We start from the raw sequence: 15,494 nt of genomic DNA on the forward strand, positions 1-15,494 counted from the left end.
TGCTCACCACCTACAAAATCATCTCTATATTACCTATATATAATATATATATCTAATATATATAATCTGTATATAATATATGTATCTAATATATATAATCCATATATAATATATCTATATCTATATCTATATTATATTATTTGTGCTGAACCCTGTGTTCAGCACAAATCCCTAACACTCCCCATACCAGCCACTGTGAAGAAAACTAACTCTACCCCAAAAACCAAAACCAGCACAGACATGAGCAGCTTCCTGATATAGGTGGGGGGTGTTAGGCATTGACACAGGTAACATCTGTATTTGTAGTAGATGAGGCACAGCATTACAGTATATAAGATAAAGAACCTATGATATTTCATGCTGTAGAATTTAAGATTGTTATAAAGAGTCTTGGCTTGGTCATAAAATGTCTCTCTGTAAGGCTGCTGTGTGTTTACATCTTGCAATGATTTTTTTGATTACTTTTTGCATGTGTGCCACGCTCTGAATCACACAGAATGGTGGTTTGTTGATTACCGTGTCCTAGGAGAGCTGGGTGATGGAGTACACTAGGGAAAAGATAGTTGGGGAAGATTGAAATGGTTGTTATTTGTTCCAGGAGTTTTCTTTCTATTCATCCTTGTGCCACTTGAAATGATTGCTGTATTGTGAGCTCTTTCATCTTGTTTCCACACCTTTAAAATTTGATACTGCAGAAATTAATGTAACATCATCTATAATGTTTAAGCTGCCTCATGTTATGAAAGTGAGAATTCCCACAGCAGCCTTAACTCTGCTCCCAGAAGAGAAAGCAAATCAAGTGAATGTCTTAAGTTACACCACTGTGTAGCACTGGGCACTAGGATGTACAGTTTGGCAAATATTTACATTTCAGATCTGGTCCAAGACCATGGCAGTAACGAAATATCAAGTGTTAATTATCCTAAATGATTATATTACACTGGTAAATGGGAATAGCCTTGATTCCCAGAATGCTGATCTGTGATTCACATCATCAAGGAGTACAAAAGAATCCACATCCCTTAGAGAGGAAAGATAAATAGGATATTTCAAACATTTTTTCTTGCATGCATGGTAATATGCAATTTTCCCCCTTTCCATTATGTTTCTGAAATCTGCTTCACAGCAAGTTGAAAAATTAGTATCTCATCTCTAATGGAGGTTTAGAAATTACCTCACTTCCTTTACCTTGCTTATGAGTGTTAGCTACTGGATTTCAGATAGCCTGTTGTATTAATTCAAGGATTTTCCTTTTAGAGTGGTCTATTTGTGCAAAGAAGATAAGACTTGAACATGCTGAGCAGAATGGGAAACGTGCTTTTTGCTTTCTATGAAACGTACTCATGCATATTAAAAAGCTTGCCAGACTTGAATTTCTAGAATCTGAACAACAACTTGTTGTTAAAATAAAGTGATTGAATGCCTTGCTAATGTGTGTTATTGAAGTTGAGTGAAATGTTGCTTCTCATCACTCAAAATTAAATAGTGTATTAGAAAAGCTATTGTAGGAAGCTGCTCAGCTGAGAACTTAGACCCAGATTGAATAGTGAAGACAATCTTCAGTTGTATCTTAAAACCACCACGTACTGTGGGGTTTTTTAAATGTCTGTAAAACACTGTTGTGTAATGAAATCAAAAAGGGTGAGTGAGATGCTTTGTGGTGGTTTGTTTTTGGCAGGCAGTCATTCTAGAAAAGGTGGACATTTTAACATATAGGATGTATTGAATAATGGGGTTTAAATGTTTCAGGTGCTATTGTATGGGAGCAAGTTGTTACTGTGCCTCACCCACTGGGTGGACTGTGAGGTCTTCTAGGGTGACCCTGGATACCTCGTTGGGGCAGGGCTGTGCTTCGTTTGTGTGGTTTGTTTTGGACTGTGAGCAGGGTCATTGCTCCCAAGTTCTTCATACTGCACCCAGCAAAGTGAGGCAAAAAGAGGAGGATGTGGGACTTACTGTACAAATACAAGCTGTAAAGTTTATACCCAAATGAGATCAAGCAAGCAAGGTGAGAAAGAAAAGTATGAAAAGAGGTTTTGTTAACTTATATTGGCTGTCTTACAGTCACAGAAATAACTTGATGACCTGGTTGTGCCAAAGGCATGTATTTTAAAATGTGTGAAACATGCTCAGGTGTCCCACAGTTGGCCAACACCTTGTTCATGTCTGATTTGAATGACTATTTGGCATCTGTCTCTGTTCTTTGTCATAAGAAGAGCTTGTCCAATTAAATGGATAATGCTGGATCACATCTTCAGGAGCATTATTAGAAGTTCTGCTCACGTAGCCTGAGGAACAGAAAGTTGCTGTGGGCAGTGGCTTTGGTATTGCATTTGGCCAGGTCAGGATAATTGCATTTTCAGAGTTTTTGTTTTAAACTGGATTCTGAGGCCTTGAGGCAGAATGTAAATGATCCTGTCCTGTAAGTTACTAAGTAATATGATACAGCTAAACTTTAATGTGCCATAAAGTTAAATCCCCATGTATGAGAACACCCCACTGGCAAAAGATAAATTAGTTATGGGGAAAGGCAAATTACTTGTCCCAGAGATACTGTTGAGTTAATCGCTGGTTCTTCTCAGGTTGCTTGAACCTGGAATATTTGTCCCTGTCATTAGTGAACATGTTTTATTATTATTCTCCTCTTTTGGAATATCAGATTTGTGGCACTTTCCCATGGATGGGTTTTTATTTAAGTTTTTTAATACGGAGAAAGATTTTCACTTGAGTATTTAGTGACATATATAACCAAATCTCCCTATGAATGATAGGGTGAGGCTGTCTCTTACTTGTTTGTCGAGTGAGAGAAGGCGTGGAGGAATGTGATGGTGCACAATTTTCTGCTTTTACTTGTCCCTATTGCCTGTCACCACGCACCCACAGAGCTGTGATCCACAGCTGCCTTCCACAGAGCTGTTCTTGGGCATGGCAGCTCCTGAAAGCAACTGCAGGGTCGTTGCTCTGGGCTGAGCTGATTCGTGGTACCTCTTTTGTTGCATGCAGCCTATTGTCTGCATCTCTGTGGTGAAATTAAAAGGCCTCATTTTTAATAGTGATGTGCTCATGTGGTAGCCTGTTGGACAGCTGTGAACTAAATTAAATTTCTTAAAGCAGTAATTTTCAGTTTTTCTATTATCAGACCTTAAGCATTTTCTGGAGGGTCTGTATACTAAATTCAAATCCACTTTGATTTCTGATTTATTGTCTGCTATATTTAAATTGTTGACCCAAATATTCATTTTTGCTTGGTGTATATCACACTTGTACAGCTCAGCTTCAGAGAGGCTGTGAATGGTTAGATATATTTGTCTTAAGGAACCAAGAAACTGAACTTACTAACTACCAAAGCTTTTTCATTGTCACTGGATTCTTTCTTGCTTTTTCTTCTTTTGCATAAAATTATTGCTCTTTTAATCCCTGAATGGTTTCTTTGAGTGTAGGAGACAAATCTGTGGCTTCATGCGGATGCAGGTGGGAATTTCAGGAACTACATTACTTTCCTTGCTAGTAGCCCTGGAATCCTCCCCATCATTTACAAAGGGAGACTGCTGTCACTCAGCAGAAGCATTTGTAGTATCACAGAGGTTAGAGATACCAGTGAGGAGAAAGCATTACACTTTCCAGCCAGCCCTCTGCAGAGCCAATATCGAATTTCTCCCTAGTAATGTGTTTCTTGGCACTTAGGTTCAGTTGCTGTGGGTTTTCCAGCAGCTGAGTGCCCCTCAGGCAGGTGGGTTTCCCCCAAGCAAAGGCACAGAAGTATATTCCTAATACACTTGATACTTTTTTTGCAGTGTATCATAATCAATTGTAGAAGTCACTGCCAAGGCTATTTCCCAGCCCGTTTTCTAAATAAAGTTCAGTGCTTTTGAAAAAATAGTTGGGGATATGTGTAGGTATCAAGACTAGCTGTTGATCCTAGTTTTCTCCTTTTTGTCAAGCTAATTAATCTCTCTCCTGCTTTTTGTTCCTGCCATGGCAGTACTGGGAGGCTGTCAGCTCGTGCTCAGCCCTGTGCTGTTCCTGACTGAACTGTGCTGCTCAGCTGCTTTATCTTTGCCATCCTGCCAGTTCCTTCTCTGCCTGCATCTGTATTGCCCTCAGGCTGACGTGGAGATTAATTGACCTAGTATCGTAGGATGTTTCCTCTTTTAAAGTCCTCACTCCAGCAGAGTTTAAGGAGGAAAATGGGGGACTTTGGAAACAACTAGTCGGCTAGCTAGGATTTGGTGTGCAACATCTGGGGACAGAGAACACAGAACAGCAGTATTAATGAGAAAAGTATGGTATAAATACACTATTGCTATATAGAGCACAAAATGTGAAAGGTGGAAAGCTTGTATTTCCTCAGTTTGCCCTCAGTAGTGGGTTTCAGAGGCTCATGCACAGATCCCCTGAAGTAACTCATCAGGAAGCTTCTTTTTCTAAATGGTCTGCATCAAGCAAATCCCAGAACCGTACCTGATTCTATTATTTGATTGAACTGAGAGTTGATAAAACCTTTTGGGGGCTTGATAAGGTATTCAGTAACAAAGTCAGGCAATAAAGTCAGATGGAAATTGAAAGACACACGAACTGACAAGAGCCTGTCACATGGACTGGGAGGAGGTGAAGCTGCAAACATTTTGAGGTGGCCTATTTGATGCTATGCAAGATGGGTACAATTTGAAGCCAGGGTTGCTAGCTTTTGGGCTGTCTTTGTGTGTTTATTTTTGCCTTCCGTTCCAGGGGAGCACGTTAGGTCAGGCTTGACTGTACATTGCTAGCAGTGCTGAGAGTGACGGGAGATGCTGTGGGCATGGAGAGTGAGCCGTGCATGACTAAGAACAGAAATGGAATTCAGTGCCTCTGACTCTGAGCAGGACAGATAACACAGATCTGTGTGGAGCATTTGCAAAAGCACAGACTCATCCTTACAGAAAAATGATTAGAAAAATTAGTTTGAATTTGGGAAGAAACTAAGCTTAGAGCGCAATCAGGCTTTGCAATGGGCTCTGTCTCTGAAATGAGCATTCACACAATGAGTGTTGGCACTGTAGTTATTTTGGATTGTCCTCAGCCTAACCAAGCTGAAAGGTGATGGATTTGTCACATAAAACTGCTGAAAATAGGTATGTTAATACCAATTACTCAGCAGAACTCATATCATGATGAGTATATTTGTCATAATAGTTTTTGTAATCTTTTGAAAGAGTCTGCGCAATTTAAGGTGAAAACATAAAACTAGGTAGTTTTAGATGCCATGGTTTAATTTTAAGATGTGTTTTCTTTTTTTATAAGCATACTTTAAAAAATGTAGATTGTCTCCAGGGGGTTATTTTTAGCCTAAATAGTGTTTATGTATCTAATTTATGTTTAGGTGTTGTATGCTTCTTTGACAGCATTGCCTGCTTGTTTCTTACATGCTTTATGCATATCAAAAAGAATATAGAAACAGGAGGAAGTTAGTGAAGGCTGCGTGTTGTGATGTGTGTGTTTTGTTCACTGTTTTGATGTTAAAATTTTTAATGGTTGCTATGCAATTCAAACTTACAGCTTTGTGAGCAGTGTTGCTTGAAATATGCATCTTTAAGCCTGTTTGTTTTCCTCTTGTGGTTTGTGATTCCAAGTTCTGTTCCCCTACTGGAAAGTAAAGATCTGCTAAGAGTTGATTTTTGTATAGGAGCCTCACAAAGAAAAAGTATCAAGTGTGTGCTCTTTGTCCAGCTACACCTTGGTGCTCTTTGGGTCATTCCAGAGACATGCAAGATGGGCAGAGGATGCCAGGAGTGAACTCAATATTAATATTTTGCAGTTTTGAGTAAGTAAATCAGCATGCTATCAAAACTGGTATTCTTCCTTGTAATTTGTTATTATTACCTTGGTACATAGTTAAAAAAGAGAGAGAGAGAGATTTTTTGGAAAGCCAGTGACTATGTCTGTGTAAGTGTACTAATTTTTACCTTTTGCTGACATTTGTATATATCTGGCTTTCAAAGCTGACAGCTGGAATAAAAATCTCGGGGACAACATTGACCTTTGTTAAGATTTTTTACTTGTCACAATTGTTTAGTGCTTTAGTCTTCAGTCTGCTTGTTTGGTTTTTTTTTCTTTTTTTTTTTTTTTTGGAGGGGGGGTGGCTGTTTGTTTTGGGTTTTGTTTTTGTTTTTTGTCATCTATTTTTGCTTTAAAGCTGCTCACAGTGCACCTTTTATTTATTGGTGTGATACAGTACACAGTGAAGACTGAAGCTGGCAAAGAGCTGGTGCCACAGAATGTAATTTTTTACTGTTTCCTGCTTTTGTGTTTTCATGCAAGTGCTTCCTTTGATAGCAGCACAGAACAATACATAGCCTAAACTCTAATTTTTTTATTTTAACAATTGTTACTTGTTCAGGAACAGTGCTTTACAGTTGGCTAGTACCAGTCATCCACAACTGGTGGATGAGGGTGCATTTGAGGGAATCCAGCCAAGCTCAGACAAATTCCTGTTTGTTAAAGCATCCTGAGCTACCCAACTTGAAATATATTAAATGAGGCTGATGAACCTTTGATGAATGAGAAGATGTAGCAGAATGTGGAAAGAAATACAGTAGTTTGGGCATGGAAAATTTCTCTGTTAAGGGAGGGTGTGTAAAGAGAGAGAAAAAGACTAATCTTCAGCATTTGTATAGGTTAAGATACTGTAGTGACTTTGTCCACTTTTTGTTTTCTGCACTCAGTTTATAGAAAGCTGCAGATCTATTTGTGTACCCTTGTTTCAAAATAACATCTGCTCATTCACCTTAGGCACTTCTATTTACATTATCATAATTCCATGGATACCCAAGTTGAACAAATATATGAAATACTTAAAAATGAAAATATATAGTGTTATTACCCATGCCATCCTATCTTTTAATTTGGTACTCTCCCAAGATTCTTATAAGAAAGAAGGGGAGGTTCACTGAAACTCAAAAGATGGGAAAAGGAGAAAATTGTGTAGTTCTTTTCATAGATCATATTATTATAGGTTGTAGAAGTCATCATCAGGGTTGATGGTGGGGCTGTGAGTTTAGTGCATTTAAAACAGTTTGAGGTTACAGTTAGGTAGTGAATACTAAATATAATACACAAGAATTCCTAATTGGCGTGGGATATTAAATACTTGGTTTCAGTTCTGAATTCTATTCTCCACCTATTAAGTTCAATTAGGGATTTTCGAGTGTGAACGACTTCTCTTTTTACTGACTGCTGTGAGGTTCTTTTCCCTTCCTGTTTGAGGATGGCAGTCAGCACTTCAAGACCACACATGATGTAATATTTTCTTGCGTGCAGCCCGGCACATTGTGGTGCATCTGCTCTGGTCTGACTGTGGTGCCCACAAACAGGAAATTTGTGGGAACTGGTGAACTTCTGATCCTGTGGAAACACAGCTCATGACTGCATCACCATGTGATGGGAAGGTGGTCACATCCTATCGGAGACATGCTTGTTAGTCAGCAAATATTCTTCCCATTTCACTACCTTCTGTCATGAAATGAGAGTGTGTTTCATGGGAGTGTCAGGAAAGAGAGAGAAAAGAAACAGGCTGTAGGCCCCTAGGGAATTTTTCTGCCCACAGCTGTGGGACAGTTAACAGAGATGATGGGAAATTGGGTTAGATGGGTTGTTTTGTGAAAGTGGATGGATGCCAGATGAGATGCTGTATTAATGGAGAGATTCCCAAAGGATAGTACTTGTGCTGGTTGTGGTTGGTATCTGAGCATGCCCATGCAGCAGAATTGTATTACCACACTGAGAACGTGCATAAAGCAGCAGCACTGCCATAAAAGTATGTAGCTGACCAAAGTGATTTTGAAACTTCTGTACTTGATGAACTCTGGTCAACTTTAGAGACCTTGACATTCCTATCAAATATTCATAGACATCGTTCTGTGTTTTAAAACTGTATATGTCTTTGTCTCCCTGATGATTTAATTGGGCTTCAGAGATCCAGTGTACTTACTATGATGTTATGCCTACTGCTGATACTGGTGTGAACAGCATTGAATTTTTTGACAGATTTCACAAAACTGCTGAACAAAAGTAGCTGTGTAATGTGGGTGACTGTATCTGTATGTGTAACTGAGAGTCATGGGAGCAACTCAAAGCCAAGTATTACATCAGACTTTGCATTCCAGGCAGTGATTTGGTTTGGCCCTGCTGGATTATTGCTGCTCTCAGAGTTTGTGTCAGCAAGTTTACTCATGATTGACATGAAGTTTTAGTCCAGATTAATGATATTAAGTGTGGGCTCCATCATTGACTACCGTGATCAGATACTTGACACTACAACTGGCAGCCTTCATGCCAATGATGGCTCTTGTGGAGAAGAAATGGAGAGGACAATGGTGTTACAGACTTGACACACAGGCCAGGGGTGACCATCTGTGTCATGGAAGCTTTCCAAGGATTTGCTTCCAGCATGATTAAAAGCCTGTGTCTATATGACCTTGTGCATCTTGGTACCCATATCAATATGTTTGTGCTGAGGGAGGCATACGGAGGGAGTGGGGACACTGTTTTAAATTTCCTTGAAACAAATGCTGCTAACTAAGCAGATAAACTGTGGGTGGAGCAGCTCAAACATTCCTCAGTGTTAAAAAAATATGCCAGCAGTCCTTGAGCATTGCATGATGAACAGGAAGCCCTGGGACAGGCGTATGTCAGATTTTTAAGCCATTTCAAATACAATTTTATAACATTGCATTTATAAATGCAGTTGCTTCAGAGTAGTGAGCACCCAACCATAAATAAATACATACTGGTGTTTGTGATGTTACAGTCATAAAGGGCATTGAATCTATGATACCCCAGACTCCCTTGTGCTTAGGTTTATGAGGTGATGATGTCACTTGCAGAATCATTCAGGTTGGAAGGAACCTCCAGGGGTCTTCTAGCCCAGTTCCTACTCAAAGCAAGATCAATTCTGACTTCAGACTGTGTTTCTCAGACTTTGTCCAGATGGTTCTTGAAAATCTACATGGATGTAGATTCCACAGTCTCTCAGAAACCTGTTCCAATGCTTCAGTGATTTTTTTAATGTCTTGTGGCAACTTCAGTTGTCTCTTGTTCTCTTGAAATTGAAAGTCTGCTATTACGTTCCTCCAAAGCGTTCATAAATGAAACAAGCCCATTTTCATCAGCCTTGCCTCACAAGCCCAGAGCTCTAATTCCCTGAGAAACTTGGTGACCTTTGGCAGGGCTTGCTCAGGTTTCTCATAGAACAGTTTGTGATGGAAAGGACCCTTTAAAGGCTATCTAATCTAGCCCCCTGCAATGAGCAGGGGCATCTTCAATGAGGTCAGGTTGCTCAAAACCCCAACCAACCTGGCCTTGAAGGTTTCCATGGATCAGCCATCCACCACCTCTCTGGGCAACCAGAGAGTGTTTTATCACCCTCATTGTAAAAAACTTATATCTAATTTTTGTTGATTCTCCTTCAGTTTGAAATCTTCCTTCTTTGTCCTATCAGTGCATGCCCTTGTAAAATGTCCCTCCTGAGGTTTCAGTCCCCCTTTAGGTACTGGAAAGTGCTATAATATCTCTCTGGGGCCTTTTCTTCTCCAGGCTGAACAACCCCAGCTTTCAGCATGTCTTCATCAGAGAGGTGCTCCAGCACAGTGATCATTGTCACGGTGCTCCTCTGGCCTCATTCCAACAGTTCCACATCCCTTTATCAACAGTTTCTTTTACTGGAGGCCCAGAACCAGATTTAGTACAGTGTTGAGTAAAGGAAAACAATCTCTTCCATTATCTATTGTGTATTGTCTTGTGGATACATTACAGTAAGCTTTTAGCCTTCATTGCAATTCTCAGTCCTGTTTAGCCCAGTCTCCACTGGTACCCACAAATCCTTTTCAGCAGAGGTCCTCTCCTGGCCTGTTTCTCAGGCCTGTCTAGGTCCCTCAAAATGGTAGCTGTGTCCTGGAGTTTATTGTCTGCATCCCCTGGTTTGCTGTCATCTGCAAACCTGATGAGAAGATACTGAGTCACCTTCTCCAGGTCACTGATGAAGGTGTTAAATGGGAGAAGCCTCAAGACAGACCCATCCAATACTCTCCTCATTGCTGGCCCCCCAGCATAGACTATGATACTTCAACCACTGTTCTTTGAGCCCAACCTTCCAAGCAGTTTTTTACCTGTAGTTGCCTAGCAATCCAGGCTGTTAAAAGACTTCCTGGGGTAAATCACACCCTCTGCTCTGCCATTGTCCACAAATCCAGTTGATTAGGCCTTATTTGTCACTGGTTAATCTGTGTTGGCTGTTCCTGCTCACCCACAGCATCTGCATATGCCCAGGAATGTGTTCCAAGAATACCTGGTTCATGGTCCAGTTCATGCTGACCCCCTGGAGAACAGCTCTGGCTGGTTGATGACAAGCTGACCACGAGCCAGCAATGCACTCTTGCGGCAAAGGCAGACAAGGGCATTCAGGAGTGCATTGGGAAGAGCATCTCCAGCAGTGTGAGGAAGGCATTCCTTCTCCACTCAGCACTGGTAAGACACAGCTGGAGTGCTGTGCCCAGTTGTAGCTCCTCAGCAAAAGAATGATATGGATATAATGGAGCTAGTTCAGCAAAAGTCCACCAGAGTTATTAAGGGACGAGTGCATCTTTCACGTGAGGAGTGGCAGTGAGAACTAGGACTGTTCAGCCTGGAGAAAATCTTTTCAATGTGTACAATACCTCATGGGGTGGGGAAAATGATGAAGAGGGACCCAGACCCAGTACTGCCCACTGACAGGACAAGAGGCAGTAGACACAGATTAAAACTTTGCTTATCTGTTAGAACATTCCTCTTTCTTCTATCAGTGCCTAATATTCTTAGGAGTCTCACTTTTTGTCATATTAATTTTGTTTTTTTTATTGCTGCTCAAGGTTTCATCAAATTTGCTGGTAAAGAACCCTTCAGGGAAGATTTCCATCTGAGCTTTCCTTTTTCTGCATGCTAATTAAACTCAAATTAAAATTTGTATGTGGAACCTGAGGAGCCAAAGGAAAGATTTTCAGCCATGCTTACATATAAACAGCTTGTTTTAAATAGAGTGAATTATAAAAGCCAGTATTTCTTTAGTTTTAATATTTGTTTATCCTACAACTTGCATTATGGAAATAGGTGATTGATTATTTTATCTTTTAAAATTCTAATAATTTAGTTTTTTATCATCAAGCAGAACTTTTCCTTAGGCTGAAATATGGGGCTGAAGCTGAGTACAAGATCTTACATAATTTCATGTAGTCAGTTGCTGTGGGGCAGAATTGCATGTTACAGGAAAGGTTTGAAAACCTTAATTTTAAATACAAAATTGGCCCACTGGTATTTTAAAAACCTACTTTGTAATTTTTAGTTTTACAGTGGTTAAAAATAAACCATCATGACTAATTTCTTAACTCAAGCATCTTTTCAGCTTCCCTCTTGGCTTACCTGTGCATTAATTTTAACACTAGAGGGCGATTGAAACACTTCAGTTCTTTCAGAAAACCAGCTTTAAGAGAACAGCTTTCATTCTTCGTTACCAGAAGAAAGGAGTTTTGTTAGCTGCGTATTGTGTGGTTTATTTTTAGCAATTAACTGGCTTTAATTCTTTCAGTTTTTTTAAACCTAAAAATCTAGCGTTTAACTTTCTGGCTTTCTTTGTGCCTTTATAGCTGTATCATCCAGTTGGACTGATTAGCAGTCGAAGAGGGAGAATAGTTTCACATTTTAGTCACTATGAAGACATACTGCTTGTGCTTCCTGTGTGATGGGTATTTTAAACCACCTTGTTGCAGAAACAAGGAGAGAGATGCCAGAGATGGGAATGTGTTAAAGATATCTTCTCTTAATTTTTCTCAAGAAATTAAACTTTGTGTTATAACACTTACAATTAATTTGGTAGCTTTTGTTGGTATGTAATTTTAAATTAACTTCCAAAACACTTGAGTTGATATTTTCTTATTCTCTGCTTTGCTTTAAAGCCTTTTTTTTTCCTTTTTGTAGCAGAGCTTCAAAATGGCAACTTCTGTCCCTCCAGATGTTATTCTATCCTCTCAGTAATCACGAAACAATCCAATATGAAGACTTTAGAAAGGAAAGGTCAAAGCAGTTAAAAATTACTATTTTCACAGCTCATGTGAAAATTGCCAAAGGAGTTCTTGACTTAAATCTAAAATTGCAAACATAACATTTTCAAATTAAGAAAGTGTGGTGAAATACATGGTGAAACATGTAAGTTGTTTTAAGGGTGTATTGTCAGAGATGTGATATTAATCTGTTCTGGCTCTAAAGTAAGAATATATTCTGTCTTGTGACCTGGTTGCTTGTGTATCTTTTTGGGTTTAATTTCCTCTCTTCGTGTCTTGAATCCATTACACTTACTGCAACTGTTGAAGAATATTTTTCAGCAGCTGAGTGATCAAATGTTTATTTGCACTTAAATTTTGAATGGTGTTTGGAAGAGTAACAAAATAGTATCATTAAGCTTTTAAGAAAGGAACTCTGTCTCTTACGATTAGTGTAAGAGATTAAAGCTGATTTTTCTGACTTACAGTCAGATATTTTTTTCCCTCTCTACAAATGATGTGATCTAAAAATTGACCTGTGCCTCTCTTAAGGAAATTTTGCACCTTTGCAACTTTGTAATGATTATAAAGACATAGTGTTTTCTCTTTCAAATTAAGCTTCTGGAACTGTGTAGTTATGAGGAAATCTTGTCTGGTTTTGTCAAAAGTTTTCCTTTAGCTTCAGAGGTGGAGAGAAGAATTAAAATACCAAAGCAATAGGCTCAAGTAATAAGATTTTTAAAAAGGGATAATTTATTATTTTGAAGAAGGAAAAGAGATTGATTTCAGACAGTGAACTGTGTGGTTTGGCTTGTGGTGCTGACTCTGATGCTAAACTATGGATTGCACTTCTCCAAGGCTTGAGGGGAAAAAGACCTGAGCTGGAGCTGCTGGGAACAGAATGGCTTTATCTCTTTTTGTTGTGATATCCTGAAAGTGCTTCAGGTTTTGTGACTTTGCTTGGTTTCTGCTATGATTTCTTTTTTATGTTGCAGAGTGTATCTGTTATCTCTGACATTTCTTTGGCAATTTTGAACATAACAAACATTCTCACCAGCCTGTGCTGACTGATAGGGCAGATTTTGAAAATGATTGATGCTTGCTTAGTTTTTCATATGGAGTTCTGCAAAGTGCAGGGCTGCTTGGCTCTTGGACAGTGCCAGACAACTGCTGTAGGAAAAGCTGAATTTCCATAGAAGTGATTCTAAAAAAATGCAAAGTAGAACACTTTTCTTTTTGTTATTGGTTCTGGATCTCAAGAAGGAGCCAAACTGTGGCATTTTTATTTTGTCTCTAGCTGGCAGTCCTGCAAATTGAGAGATTATAAGTAGGCTTTATTTGTAAACAAAACTGAAGAGAAGTTGCCAAGGGCCAAATTTTCTCCCTGTGAGGCTTAGTTGTGGGGTTGTGGTTATGCCCCAAACTGTCACTGTGCAATCTCATTGTTTGTAGGTGTGCAGAAATTAAAGCAGCTGTAAATTGTTTTGATGATTTACAGTCAAGGGTAAATGTCTTTTCCCTCTCTGTGAACTGCATTGCCTTCACAAGACAAAAAGGAGCGATAAACTTTCATTGGCTATTTTTATCATTACATTTAATAGATGAAACTGTGGCTGCATGTTAGGGAATAGACCTGGTGGAAAGGCACTGCTCTTCTGGTGGCATTTGAGAGCAGATTCCATTTGAGCTTGACTGCTTAATAGGCCATCCTTCTTTGGATGTGGCTCTTGTAAAAGCAATCACTTTGTAGTAGGCACTGTCTATATTTTAATATTAAGGTCTCATATTTAAAGGTCCTAGTAGATAACTAAGCTTTACTTTGGTATTTTCCCCTTTCTGCTTTCCTATTTAAGATATGAGTGATTGGAAGACTAGCCTTTTTCAGTAGCTTGCTTCATTTTATGCCTGGTTATGCAATGTCCTGGCAGCAGTTACTTTAAGCTCTCAGGAGAAAATTTCTTATAGAAGTTTAGATTTTGCTAGTCCATTACAGCTTCCTCTGCTGTGTGAGAATTTAAAGGAAACAGCCCTATAACAAAAATATAAAGCTTTCATGCTTTTGACATAAAATTATGCTACCATTCGTTACCATTTACCTCTCCTGCACCTTCAGCTTTCATGTAGATCTTGTTTGAGCTGTGCTGATCAGCACACTACAGAGTGAAACAATTCAAGGTGGTGAAAAAATCATGTGGTAGGCCGTGAGTCTTGTTCTCTTCCACCTCAAAACTCTTCTCTGTGCAGTGTGAGGAAGATGTTGGGTATTTTCCTGTACTCCACTGCAGTCTGTCTGGGTGGGATGAGGACAGTGGAACAAATTTTCCTCTATTATGCACTGTAGTGTGGCTGTGTATGAGGGAGTCACAGGAGGAAAATAGGAGAACTTTCCTGCATAATCCCACTCTCTCTGGAAGATCAGTTGAGAAATACTCTACCAGTTGAAGAGCTGCAGCACCCAGTAGGTACTGCTTGTTTGCCTGTGCTTCTTTCAGTATAAATTAATTGGACTGCTATCTGCAAAAGCATCACTGCATTAGTTTGGCTGGTGGTCTGAATAACTTAAATTCTCCTTGTGTGTTAGTTAAGTCTGTGAGGCACTAATGTAATGGTCTCTTCCTCCCTAAGGGTGGAAAACTCCTGAGAACAAACATGGAAGCTCTAGCAATAACAAAAGCCTCTTCTGTCTTGCTCCAGTTTCTCTCAGTATTCTGATGAAGAAGCATCTGGTACGGCCTTTAGCTGTTCCTTTAGAGGCCATAAGTCCTGATACATTGCCAAGTGGCATAATATTATGTTTCATTTTTATAGAGGATTTTGCAGGGCAGCGGGAACAGTGCACAAGAAGTTTATTTGTTGCATGATAAGGTCATTCTTTAAGAATGAGGCAAAACTACAAGCATTTTATTTTTGATCAGCTTTGACTTGTGATTAGTTACAGCTTCCCACAACCAATGCTGTCATAGCAGTTTTTATTCTGGGTCATAAACAGTGATTGTAAACCCTATTAAAACAAAAACAGCAACATAAAAACCCTAAAAAGAAACGTGCTTGCAAGATTTATTTCGGACATGAGTCATACAGTTCATGAACTTTTTACAGATGAACTCATCATGGGAAATCTTTAGTAGGAATGCTGGTATCTAAATCTCTCAGACATTACCTGCTTCTCAGTGACATAGTGTGCTGTGGATCAGCACATCTGCACTGTGCAACTGTGTTCCTAAAGTAATTCTATAGCTCCTTCCTTCTGTTTGAAGCTAAATCTGCTTGAAATGTATTTATTCAGTTGCCTAAAGTCTGACTCGCATGTCTTAGTTGTAGGAGGTACTGTAGACTTCAAGAAATATCTGGGATAGGTTTTAATTCAGTTTTTTTAATAATGAAAAATGTTTCCAGCAGGTCCTAAAAAGATGGTACTAGAAGCTTTGAGTGTAGAAACATTTGAAGATT

General features: G+C 39.3%; 1 protein-coding gene and 1 long non-coding RNA gene across 3 annotated transcripts in view; both read left to right on the top strand.

The window, feature by feature from the left end:
- TSPAN9 (tetraspanin 9) overlaps window positions 1-15,494 on the top strand; it is a 168,127-nt gene that overhangs the window by 11,707 nt on the left and 140,926 nt on the right. The window lies entirely within an intron of this gene.
- Window positions 9,093-11,830, top strand: LOC146445109 (uncharacterized). Its single transcript, XR_014851185.1, has 3 exons — window positions 9,093-10,185; window positions 10,286-10,500; window positions 11,652-11,830. It is a non-coding gene; the product is annotated as an uncharacterized LOC146445109 (long non-coding RNA).

The sequence above is a fragment of the Lichenostomus cassidix genome, chromosome 1 (genome assembly GCF_008360975.1).
Source record: "Lichenostomus cassidix isolate B80296 chromosome 1, HeHo_3.0, whole genome shotgun sequence".
In the NCBI taxonomy this organism is placed as follows: Eukaryota; Metazoa; Chordata; class Aves; order Passeriformes; family Meliphagidae; genus Lichenostomus; species Lichenostomus cassidix.